Here is a 12,058-nt window from a genome sequence, read left to right on the forward strand (position 1 = left end):
AACACTGCTGAATGCATTCATCAGCGCCTTCGCTAGTCCTGTGAAGGGTATGCTGTTGTTTTAATACAATTAGGACTAGAATTACGAGCGTTTTAGATGCTTAACTTCACTTTACTTAAAACACATAACATGTTAAATAAATACAGAGCACAAGAATATTGTTCATAATGTGTTAAAACCACAAATAAGGGCAGAGGACACTTCTGAGATTAAGGCTTTATAACTGATTTAAAAGTTTGAGGTGTTATAAGTGCAGACGGAGACAGCAAACCCTTCACCTTAAGAAAAACTTCATCTTTATTATTCGGTCTAAGACATGATGGACTGTGGCAGGACTTTGTATGGCATCCTATTATCACAACTCTGCTTTTCTAGTTGTCACGTTTCACTCTCAATTATAATTGCTCAGTTCTCATTCAAAGAAAGTGAAATTTGCAACCCTTTTTTTGACGGCATCCTATTATCACAACTCTGCTTTTCTAGTTAAGTCACGTTTCACTCTCAATTATAATTGCTCAGTTCTCATTCAAAGAAAGTGAAATTTGCAACCCTTTTTTTTACCTCTGTAACGTGACATTTCAGAGTGGATATGGGGTTTAAACCAGAAAATCTACTAAAATACACAAAAAAATTGTAAATAAAATTTAAATGGCAAATTTTGGCTAATATTATCCAACTCACACAGTGCTAATTTCTAAGGCTATAAATGATCAACATGATTAAAATTTTTGCACACAATCCAGTAAAAGCTCTTTTAGTGTAATTGTACAAACGTCCACCATCAGCTGCTGCTTCACGTGTCTTTCTGCGGTCAAATCTTGACTGATTTTGATCAAGTAAAGGTCAGAATAACTGCAGTAATATCTCCAGATGAACACTTACTGTATTCGGTCTAAGACATGATGGACTGTGGCAGGACTTTGTATGGCATCCTATTATCACAACTCTGCTTTTCTAGTTGTCACGTTTCACTCTCAATTATAATTGCTCAGTTCTCATTCAAAGAAAGTGAAATTTGCAACCCTTTTTTTTACCTCTGTAACGTGACATTTCAGAGTGGATATGGGGTTTAAACCAGAAAATCTACTAAAATACACAAAAAAATTGTTAATAAAATTTAAATGGCAAATTTTGGCTAATATTATCCAACTCACACAGTGCTAATTTCTAAGTCTATAAATGATCAACATGATTAAAATTTGCTTAAAAGCTATTGCACACAATCCAGTAAAAGCTCTTTTAGTGTAATTGTACAAACGTCCACCATCAGCTGCTGCTTCACGTGTCTTTCTGCGGTCAAATCTTGACTGATTTTGATCAAGTAAAGGTCAGAATAACTGCAGTAATATCTCCAGATGAACACTTACTGGACTGAAGCAGCTCAGCTTTACTTGATTCTCCATCAATCATGTTTTAGAGTCTCAAATCTGATCCTCAGGATCTTTTGAGGAGCGTTTGTTTCCAGAAGCTTTACTTTCACTGTTCCTCAGCGGAGGAATGATCTTCACAAGCCTCCAGAACATCTCACATCTTCTGAGGAGCCTTTATTTCTTCAGCTCTCAATCACTGCATTATATGTTTGGAGCATTTCAATCTCATCTTACTAAGACATATTATTGGAGATAAATAGTGACGAATGATATTTATAGCATTTTATGCAAGTATCCGCTAGACTGTTATAAAAGCATCAGAATTTGATCACTTTTTGGTCAAATAAATATCAGCATCTGCATCAAATTTAGGCTTCTAAATGAGCTTTTTCCTCCATATTCTCATTATATCAGACTATATGAGTCATCACAATTTTTAAAAACATTTTGTCTAAAGGTTTAAATAATGTGATTATTCAGCCTAGTATTGCATATGTAAGTCAAAAGCCTGATGGATCAAAATATAAAACACATACACAAACTTTTTTATATTTTTAAAAACATTTTGTCTAAAGGTTTAAATAATGTGATTATTCAGCCTAGTATTGCATATGTAAGTCTTCACAGGGTTAATAAATTAAATAGTGCCTTGATTTCAGACGAATAAACTGCCACGTCATTATGCCTTAACCTTCTCATTTGTCTATAAATTGCTAAAAATCGTTGCTTTTACACGTTTCCTGCATTGAAGTGTTAAAGTCTTCAGCTTTTGCATGCTCACGGCCCTGAAAACCGATCTGAGTACACGGGAGCTGTCGCCACATTTCCAAAAAGCTGCATTATCGAGCGATTTTCTAACATGCTCGCAGTTTCCAGGCAACTTGGCTTTGCTTTTCCCCAAACCAAAAACGTTTGCCAGCCAGTTGGGAGAGGGTGAGGAAAAGAGAAAGAACGAAAAAAATACTAAAAGTAGAGAGTCTAAGAGGCATCTAAAGTTAAATTTAAAGATGTGTTTCTTTTGGACGCCCGTCTGCGCAGCCATAAACCAAGGGAGACATTTTCATACTCAACATTTTTCATGGTTTCGCTCTGAGTTTCCTCCCTTCCTCTCGCTCCACCTTGGCTCTGGTTACGTGCTGCGGCACTGGCTGCAGACCACAGGCGAAGGGGCATCATCGCCTCGTGAAAACCCCAACGCCGAGCCCCCACCCACCCCCTCTGGACGGGGCCCGGTTGTCCTTGGCCGGCTCTTGGACTCTGGGGCCGATCCTTAGAGACTTTACCACTTGGGCTCGCACTACTGAAGGAGGCTTTCGACACCCACGTGATTTTAAAGTAATGCCTTGTGCGCACACTTAAGTCCAATCGCAGACTGTTATTGGTACTAATGTAAAGACTCCCAAGGCCGTTGAACATGGCAATAAACGTGGCCGGGAGGTTTCTGCCAACTCTGTGGCACGTTTCGCTCGTAGTTTGTTATTAATTAGCGTTAAGCGCTTCTCTGTCTGAGATTTATCATGCGTCCCATCTGCGTATTTAAAGAAGTTTACGCTGGTTATTATAACCAAGTTCAGCCAGCCTGCGACGATATAAAAAAACAAAGATGGAGAAGCAAATTACTGTCATCAAAGGCGGAACAAAGAGGATATTTAGCTGGGTTTCTATAATCGTGACGCCCGTGGCTTTTGGATTTATGGTGCTTTTCAAGTTAATGGTTTCAGCCCATAAATGGCAAAGCCATGAACGTATATGTATGAAAGTCCGTCACAAAACTCGATGACGGGTCATTATTTAATGAATCAAATGTGAGCATCAGACCACAGTTCTGTTTCAACTCTATTAGCCAGCATGAAGCAGCTCAATCAAACTGTACTACATGATGGATCTCATGATATCAAGAACATATCCAGGTCAGTTTACACATAAATCAATAAAAATAAGTAAAATTTCTGCATGTAAAACAAAGGATCATTATGATATTTCACAGTCTATTTAGTTATATATATATAAAATGTAATATATTTAATAATAATAATATATATAATTATTAAATGTATTACATTGTTTTATTTCAATTTCATTTGTTTTAAGTTTTTTTTCCACGAGATTCACCCTTTAACTGCAAATGTAAAAGTAAATGTGTTTCCTCAATATCAGAGGAGGGTTTTATTTTTGTCCTTTGTGTTTGAACTCCTTCCCTAAACGATGCCTATCTGTTTTTTCACATCCTCAATACCAATTTATCAGCACACGCAAAGGAACAAGAATGATGATGATCTTCACAAATACAAAAACAACAAAACTAGAAAGTTTTAATGAGCATTTATTTATGGCTTGGTAAGTTAATGATGTGATCAAATGTCTAACACCAAGTATTAAATTTCAGAATGTGAAAAATCCAACACTAAGAGATTAGATACCAAACACCTTTGCGGCCAACAAGAGCACCCTAGCAACACCTTTGCAGCTACCTAGCAACAATCTAGACCACTATGGAAGCGATCCAGAACACCCTAGCAACACCTTAGCAACCACCCAAAACACCCTAGCAACACCTTAGCAACCACCCAGAACACCCTAGCAACACCTTAGCAACCAAACACCTTTGCAGCTACCTAGCAACAATCTAGACCACTTTAGCAATCATCCAGGACACCTTAAATTGCAGCCACCAGGCAACCACTCCAAACACCCTAGCAACACCTTAACAACCAAACAACTTTGCAGCCACTTAGAAATGACCCAGAGCACCAGAGCAGCATCTAAGCAACCATCCAGAACACCTTAGCAACACATTAGCAACCAAACACCTTTGCTGCCATCAAACAATGGCCTAGACCACCTTAAAGAGAACAGCTTTACAGCCACATAGCAACCACCCTGAACACCTTTGCAGACACTAGTGTTCATTTTGTCAGCTATTTTCATTTTAGTCTTAGTCTTAGTCCCGGGCTAAAATGTCCTTTTTAATTTTTATCATATTTAGTCAACCTTATCCTATTTAGTTTTAGTCAAGTTTTAGTCGACTAAATGTCTCAACATTTTAGTCTAGTTTTAGTCGAAGAAAACCTGAAGTATTTTAGTCTAGTTTTAGTCGAAGAAAACTTGACATTTTAGCAATATTATTATTAATTAACCGTACAGCAGTATTAATTTTGGCAGCGATTTTTTATTTAGTCTTAGTCTTACTCAAATGTACATTTTAGTTATCATATTTAGACAAACTTGTCCTGTTTTTGTTTATTCAATGAAATGTATGAGCATTTTAGTCAGGTTTTTTAGTCAATGAAATATTTACATTTTTGTCATTCTGTATAATGGTTAAACTGATCAAAATAATTTTTTTCTCAAAATTATAATCGTAATGATTGTTGTCATTTGAGAAATTTACTTTTGCATTTCAGGTATTGCACTTTCTCCAGTAAGCACAAATCAATAGAATGTGGGCACATACATGGTGTATTTTACCTCATCTAGTGTACTGATTTATTATAGGCTTTTTATTATATAAATCAACACCAAAGACTTATGCAATCTCTGTCTAAATTATGAAAACAGCTAAAACTAAAACTAAAAATATTATAACAATGAAATTCCTAGTAATTCCACTAATTCCATAATTGCAATAGTCTATTTCTCTATTAAAACAACAGTGACTGAGTAAGTGTATTTATTCAGCGATCACAGCGCAAACAATATAGCGAGATCTCATCACAGAACAATGAACACTTTCATTTAGATCGCTAAACTCCAGCTAAACTCCTAGTCTCGTCTTAGTCATGGGAAAAAAGCTCGCAAACGAACATTTAACGAAATTAACAGACTCCTAGCAACTATCTATAACACCCTAGAAACACCTTAGTAACCATCCAGAACATCCAGAACACCTTTGCAGCTACCTAGCAACCACCCCAAACACACTAACAACACCACTAACAACACCTTAGCAACCAAACATCTTTGCAGCTGCTTAGAAATTACCCAGTTCATCATAGCAACACCTTAGCAACCACCCAGAACACCCTAATAACACATTAGCAACCAAAACCTCTGCAGCCACCTAACAATGACCTAGATCACCCTAGAAATACCTTGGCAACAACCCTAAAGAGAACAGCTTTGCAGCCACCTAACAACTATCCATAACACCATAGCAACAACTTAGCAACCAACCAGAACACCTTTGCAGCCACCTAACAACCACCCCAAACACCCTAGCAACACCATAGCGACCAGACACCTTTGCAGCCACTTAGAAATGACCTAGTTCACAATAGCAGCACCTTAGCAACCACCCAGAACACCCTAGTAACACCTTAGCAACCAAACTTTTTTGCAGCCACCTAGCAATGACCTAGATCACCCTAGAAACACCTTAGCGACCAACTAGAACACCCTAACAACACATTAGCAACTGAACACCTTTGCAGCCACCTGGCAACCACTCCAAACACCCTAGCAACCATTATATGTACATTGTAGTTTTTTTAGTACACAGAAAAAGCAAATTCACTCAGAAATTGCTAGTAAATTTCACAATTACAAAGAAATGTAATTTGTTTTAATATTTAAAAAATTAAATATGAATTAAGTACTTGTATTGTTTTGCAAAACGTGCTCCAATAATCTTTGTTTTATTTACAACTTGTATACAGTGTACAATGATAACACAAATCATTTGTTTTATTTAATTACACTCTTCTTCTGTCTGTTCAGCAGTGAACCTCTTCATTTTGAACTAAACACAAACCCTGCTGTGTGTTTCGGGGTCGAAAGCAAACACGCAGCCCGTCTGAGATGTGACTTTGATTTGTTTAGAAAGACGCTGCTTATAATCAGTGTGATGGTGCTGTAGTGTTGAAGGACCACCCTGAGCTCCTCTACTATCTTTAACAGGCTCATTTTTCATGAGCGTAATGATAATGAGCTCATTATCTGACGACTGTGAGGAGGAGAGAGACAGATGTGTGTGTGTTTGTGTGTGTTTGATCGCTCAGCTTGTTAAAGGCAGAGAAAGACAAACAGGACACCAGCTCAGTTTGTCTTGTTTGTGTTCCAAAGCAAACAGTGCCGATTAGAGGAGAGAAATGAGATAAAGGAAAGTAAGAGAAATGACTCACTTCAGCAGCTGCTGCTTTACTGAAACACGATCCTGTGAATCAACACACAGCACTTCTGATTCACTGCTAATGACTCCACATCAAAGAAACATCATGATATAAGAGGACTGGCCACAGCAGAGCGTCCGGCATCACAGGTCATGTTTGTATGGACTAAATCAGAGATATTCAATTCAATTTACAAGAAGTCACGTCTCTAAACGTCCTTCACAGCAATGCTCAGTTTTAGGAGCCAATATGTTGTGTGGCAATGAAAGAAAATAAGAAATGTGCATTTCAGGAATGATTACAGGGCATTCAGCGCAGGGATATTATCGTGAACTAAAATTAAAACCATAAAAAAGTTCAGATAAAAATAACAATAATTTGTTATTTGAAAAAAAAAACATTAATTGAAATAAAATGTAAAAACAAAGCAAAAAAATTAAAAACAACAACAACAGCTTTATTTCAGCTAGTTTCAACATTTCTAATTTTGGATTAATTTAAGGTAATAAATAAAATAAAAATAAGATAATAAATATAATAAATAAATGAAATATAGCTAAAATAACAAATTAAATAAACTAAAACTAATAAATAAATAAATATTAATAAATTATTTAAATCATACACACATTAAAACTAATAAAAATTACAAAACAAAATTGTTGCTAAGGTGTTGATAGGGTGGTATAGGTCATTGCTATATGGCTGCAAAACTGTTCTGGTTGGTTGGTAAGGTGTTGCTAGGGGGGTTTAGGTTGTTGCAAAGGTGATGGTCAGTTGTTAGGGTGTTGCTAGTGTGCTCTAGGTCAGCGGTTCCCAATTCCAGTCCTCGCAAATGTTCAAAAGTGAAGTAAACTTCAATGGATTTCCCCTGCTCAGGGAGTAGGGAGCAATGAACACTGTGTAGGTATCATATCAATTGGAACACAGTTCATGCATGTAGCCCTCTTCTAATGAACTGGTTATCTGAATCAGGTGTGTTAACTAAGAGAGACATGCAAAATCAAGGGTCATGAAGGCTCTGTTTTACAATTAAATGAGCGAGGACTGGAATTGGGAACCCCTGCTATAGGTCGATGCTAGGTGCATTTCCCTTTGAATGATGTAACTCGCTGATTAACCTCCATAGTACGATGCATTGTTGTGGAAACGTCTCGGTTACGTATGGTAACCCTCGTACCCTGAAGGAGGGAACGGAGACATCACGTCAGATGACCGACGAATTGGGGATCTCGCTTAGAGAGACCAATCCACTTCGAGTGTAAACTAAACGAGCCAATGCACATTGGCATGCGATTATTGCATCCAGCTGCCGCTGATCACAGTGTAAGTATAAGTAGGCAGCAGATGCAGCGCATATTCAGGTTTTCACTGAGGAGCCGAGCCGGTGACCCGGCCGCTCAGCGGTGGTACGGGAGCTGTGGTTATGGGACGTGACGTCTCCGTTCCCTCCTTCAGGGAACGAGGGATACCATACGTAACTGAGATGTTCCCTTTCAGTCGGTCACTCTCGACGTCACGTCGGATGACCGACGAATTGGGATCCCTACCAAAAGGCCACAGATACCTACTTTTTGGCGCAGGGCAGGGCGTACCACAAGAGGACCAGCTACTGTTGCTATGGCACTACCCACTCAGTAAGACTGGATAACACTGGGAAAACTTACCCGTTCCACTTGGGACAGGGACGTTGCGGAAGCTCCATCCTTCCTTAAGGAGGTTTCGGAAGCAATACACACATGAACATACCTAAGGTGCATATGGAAGATTGGAGGTGACTGTAACCCTCTTGGAATGGCAGAAGTCTGCCGGGGATACTTGGGCTCTGAGGCTATACCATGGACTTTATACATATGGGATCCACTTAGGTCTCTACATACAGAACCCAGCCCTCTGCCGGTTCTCACAGATTCATCGAGAGAGGGCCTGGCGCCGGACACTCCGCCACGGAGGACCTCAACAGGGTCTACTATACGGACTCTCTGGAGCAGTTTTAGCAAGCCGACTCGGAGCCGGGACCACTCAGTGCTTCTACCCGTTTGAGGCGAGAACACAGGAGGATACCGGCTTCACACGAAGGCTATAGAATCTAGCGAACGTGTTAGGGATCACCCAGCCCGCAGCTCTACAGATATCTGCCAGCGAGGCGCCACGAGCCAGCGCCCAGGAGGATGCAACACTTCTAGTTGATTGAGCTTGCAACCTGAACGGGCAGGGCACACCCTGTGCCTGATAAGCCAGGGGGATGGCATCCACTATCCAGTGGGCCATCCTCTGCTTAGAGACGGCATTCCCCTTCTGCCGGCCTCCGTGACAGACAAAGAGCTGGTCTGAGGTCCTGAAGCTTTGTGTCCGGTCTACTTAGCACCTTAAGGCTCAGATGGGACAGAGCAAAGCTAGGGCTGGGTCTGCCTCCTCCGGGGGCAGCGCTTGCAGGCTCATTACCTGATCCCTGAAGGGAGTAGTGGGAACCATGGGCACATAGCCGGGCCGGGGCCTCAGAGTTACCTGGGAGTCGGCCGGCCCGAACTCTAGGCACGAATCGCAGACCGAAAATGCGTGCAGGTCCCCTACCCTCTTGATGGAGGCCAGTGCAAGCAGGAGTAGAGTTTTCATTGACAGAAACTTCAGCTCGACTGTCTGCAAAGGCTCAAATGGGCACTGCTGTAGTGCTGTGAGCACTACAGTCAGGTTCCAAGAGGGTATAGAGGGGGGGCCATGGAGGATTTAGACTTCTCACCCCCCTAAGGAACCTGATGATCAGGTCATGCTTCCCCAGTGACTTCCCTTCTACAGGGTCGTGGTTAACAGCGATCGCGGCGACATAGACTTTGAGGGTGGAGGGAGACAGCCTTCGCTCCAACCCTTGCTGCAAAAAGGTCAGCACGACTCTGATTGGGCATCTTCGGGGGTCTTCACCACTCAACGAACAGGTTCCACTTCAAAGCGTAAGCGTGTCTCGTAGAATCGCTGAAGTGATGGTGTCAACTACCTCTTGGGGCAGGTCACCTAGAACCTAGACCAGACATGAAGTTTCCAGAGGTCTGGACGCGGGTGCCAAAGGGTGCCCCATCTCTGAGTCAGTAGATCCTTCCTCAGAGGAATCGGCCAAGGAGGGGCTGTCACAAGGAGCATTAGTTTAGGGAACCAGGTCCGGGTGGGCCAATAGGGCGCCACTAACAGGACCTGCTCCTCGTCCTCCCTGACCTAGCACAGTGTCTGTGCAAGAAGGCTCACGGGGGGAAACGCATATTTGCGAAGGCCCCGCGGCCAGCTGTGTGCCAGTGCGTCCGTGCCGAGTGTTCCCTTGGTCAGGGAGTAGAACAACTGGCAGTGAGAGGTTTCTGGAGAGGCAAACAGGTCTACCCGAGCGACTCCGAAATGCCTCCAAATCAGCTGGACCGTCTGGGGATGGAGCCGCCATTCTCCCGGAAGCGCAACTCGAGACAGCTCGGTTGAGCAGCCCAGGAATGTGAACAGCACGAAGCGACCTCAGATGCTTCTGACTCCAAAGGAGGAGGTGGCGGGCGAGTTGCAACATGCGACAGGAGCACAGACCACCTTGTCGGTTGATGTACGCCACAGTCGCAGTTTTGTCCGTGCGGACTACTACATGCTCGCCTCGTAAGCGCCCTTTGAGACAGATCAAGGCAAGGTGTCCTGCCAGCAACTCGAGGCAGTTGATGTGTCAGTGCAGTTGGGGCCCCGTCCAAACCCCTGACACTGCAAGCCCGTTGTACATAGCCCCCCAGCCGGTGGTTGAGGCATCCGTGTGAACCCCAGCATGCCTGGAGACCTGTTCTAGGGGCACCTCTGCCTGGAGAAACACAAGGTCTGACCACGGGGTCAAGGTTTGGCGGCAGGCCGGTGTAACTTGGACCCTGTAAGTGCCGCGTTGCCATGCCCATCCTGCTCTTGAATGCATTCAAGCAGTTCAACACCGACTGAGCACGTTCCTGCGTGAGGCGTGCTGTCTGTTCGACCGAGTCCAACTCCATACCGAGAAAAGAGATCCTCTGCGTCGGGGCGAGTTTGCTCTTTTCCCAGTTGACTCGAAGGCCCAACAGGCTGAGGTGTGAGAGCACCAAGTCCCTGTGTTCGCACAACTGATCCTGAGACTGAGCAAGTATGAGCCAGTCGTCGAGGTAGTTGAGGATGCAAATGCCCTGTTCTCTCAGGGGAACAAGGGCCGCCTCCGCAACTTTCGTGAAGACACGGGGTGACGGGGACAGCCCGAAGGGCAGGACTTTGTGTACTGATATGCCTGTCCTTTGAACGCAAACTGCAGGAATGGCCTGTGGAGCGGAAGGATCAACACATGGAAGTACGCGTCCTTCAGGTCGATCGCTGCAAACCAGTCTTGGGGACGGATGCACCTGAAGATGCACTTCTGCGTGAGCATCTTGATTGGGAGCCTGTGAAGGGCCCGGTTCAAAATGCGCAGAGCCAAGATGGGTCTCAACCCACCGCCCTTCTTGGGTACAATGAAGTAAGGGCTGTAAAACCCCGTCCTCATATCGGCTTGAGGGACAGGCTCTATCACATCCTTCGCCAGCAGGACTGCGATTTCTGCCCGCAAGACAGGGGCATCTGCTGCTTTCACTGAAGTAAAGTGGACACCCCTGAACTTGGGAGGGCGCTGGGCGAACTGAATCGCATAGCCGAGCCTGACGGTTCGAAGAAGCCATCGAGATGGGCTGGGTAGCACTAGCCAGGCTCCCAGACGCCACGCAAGTGGCACTAACGGAACTACAGGCGTACCCGCAGTGGGGCAGCGCTGCCCGCAAGACAGGGGCATCTGCTGCTTTCACTGAAGTAAAGTGGACGCCCCTGAACTTGGGAGGGCGCCGGGCGAACTGAATCACATAGCCGAGCCTGACGGTTCGAAGAAGCCATCGAGATGGGCTGGGTAGCACTAGCCAGGCTCCCAGACGCCACGCAAGTGGCACTAACGGAACTACAGGCGTACCCGCAGTGGGGCAGCGAGGAGGAACACAGGGACCCGGCCTGGGCGTCTCGTAGCCGAGGTTCGAGGCGGGGTCTGAGTGTGTGTAACACTGACCTGCGTTCGAGCATAGGGTGGGTGGGTAGTCCATTGGTTCATCCTCCCAATCCGCTCACTGCTGTTCACTGGCAAGAGAGGAGGGTGAGTGTGATACAACACTGGATCGTCCACAACCCCCCGTCCCCTCTGGGGACCCAGAGATAGAGGAATTTGCTCTTCTGTCGAGTATTTGGCGGAAAAAAAGGAAACAAAAGTTTCTCCACCCGGCCCTCCTCTGGGGGAGGGAGTGGTGCGTTCAACATCTCCCGAAGAGCAGGTTCCTCCATCTCTGGGTTGCCCGTCTCAGAGCCTCTTGTTCTTTCGCTTACCACCAGGTTTGGCGGGGGCCTGGACGGGCAGGGCGACCCCCCTGTGACCGGCTCCACGGCGCAGCTTTGCTGGAGGCCGTTGCGGACGCTGCGCGGGAGCGGGGGCGGCGGCAGGGGGCCACCCTCGGCGACGAGCGGGCTGAGGCGCTGCCACCGGCGGCCGGGTGGAAGCAGCAGCTACACGCTGGATGTACCTGATGTACCTCA

The sequence above is a fragment of the Sinocyclocheilus grahami genome, unplaced genomic scaffold (genome assembly GCF_001515645.1).
Source record: "Sinocyclocheilus grahami isolate Dianchi unplaced genomic scaffold, SAMN03320097.WGS_v1.1 scaffold1122.1, whole genome shotgun sequence".
Taxonomy (NCBI): Eukaryota; Metazoa; Chordata; class Actinopteri; order Cypriniformes; family Cyprinidae; genus Sinocyclocheilus; species Sinocyclocheilus grahami.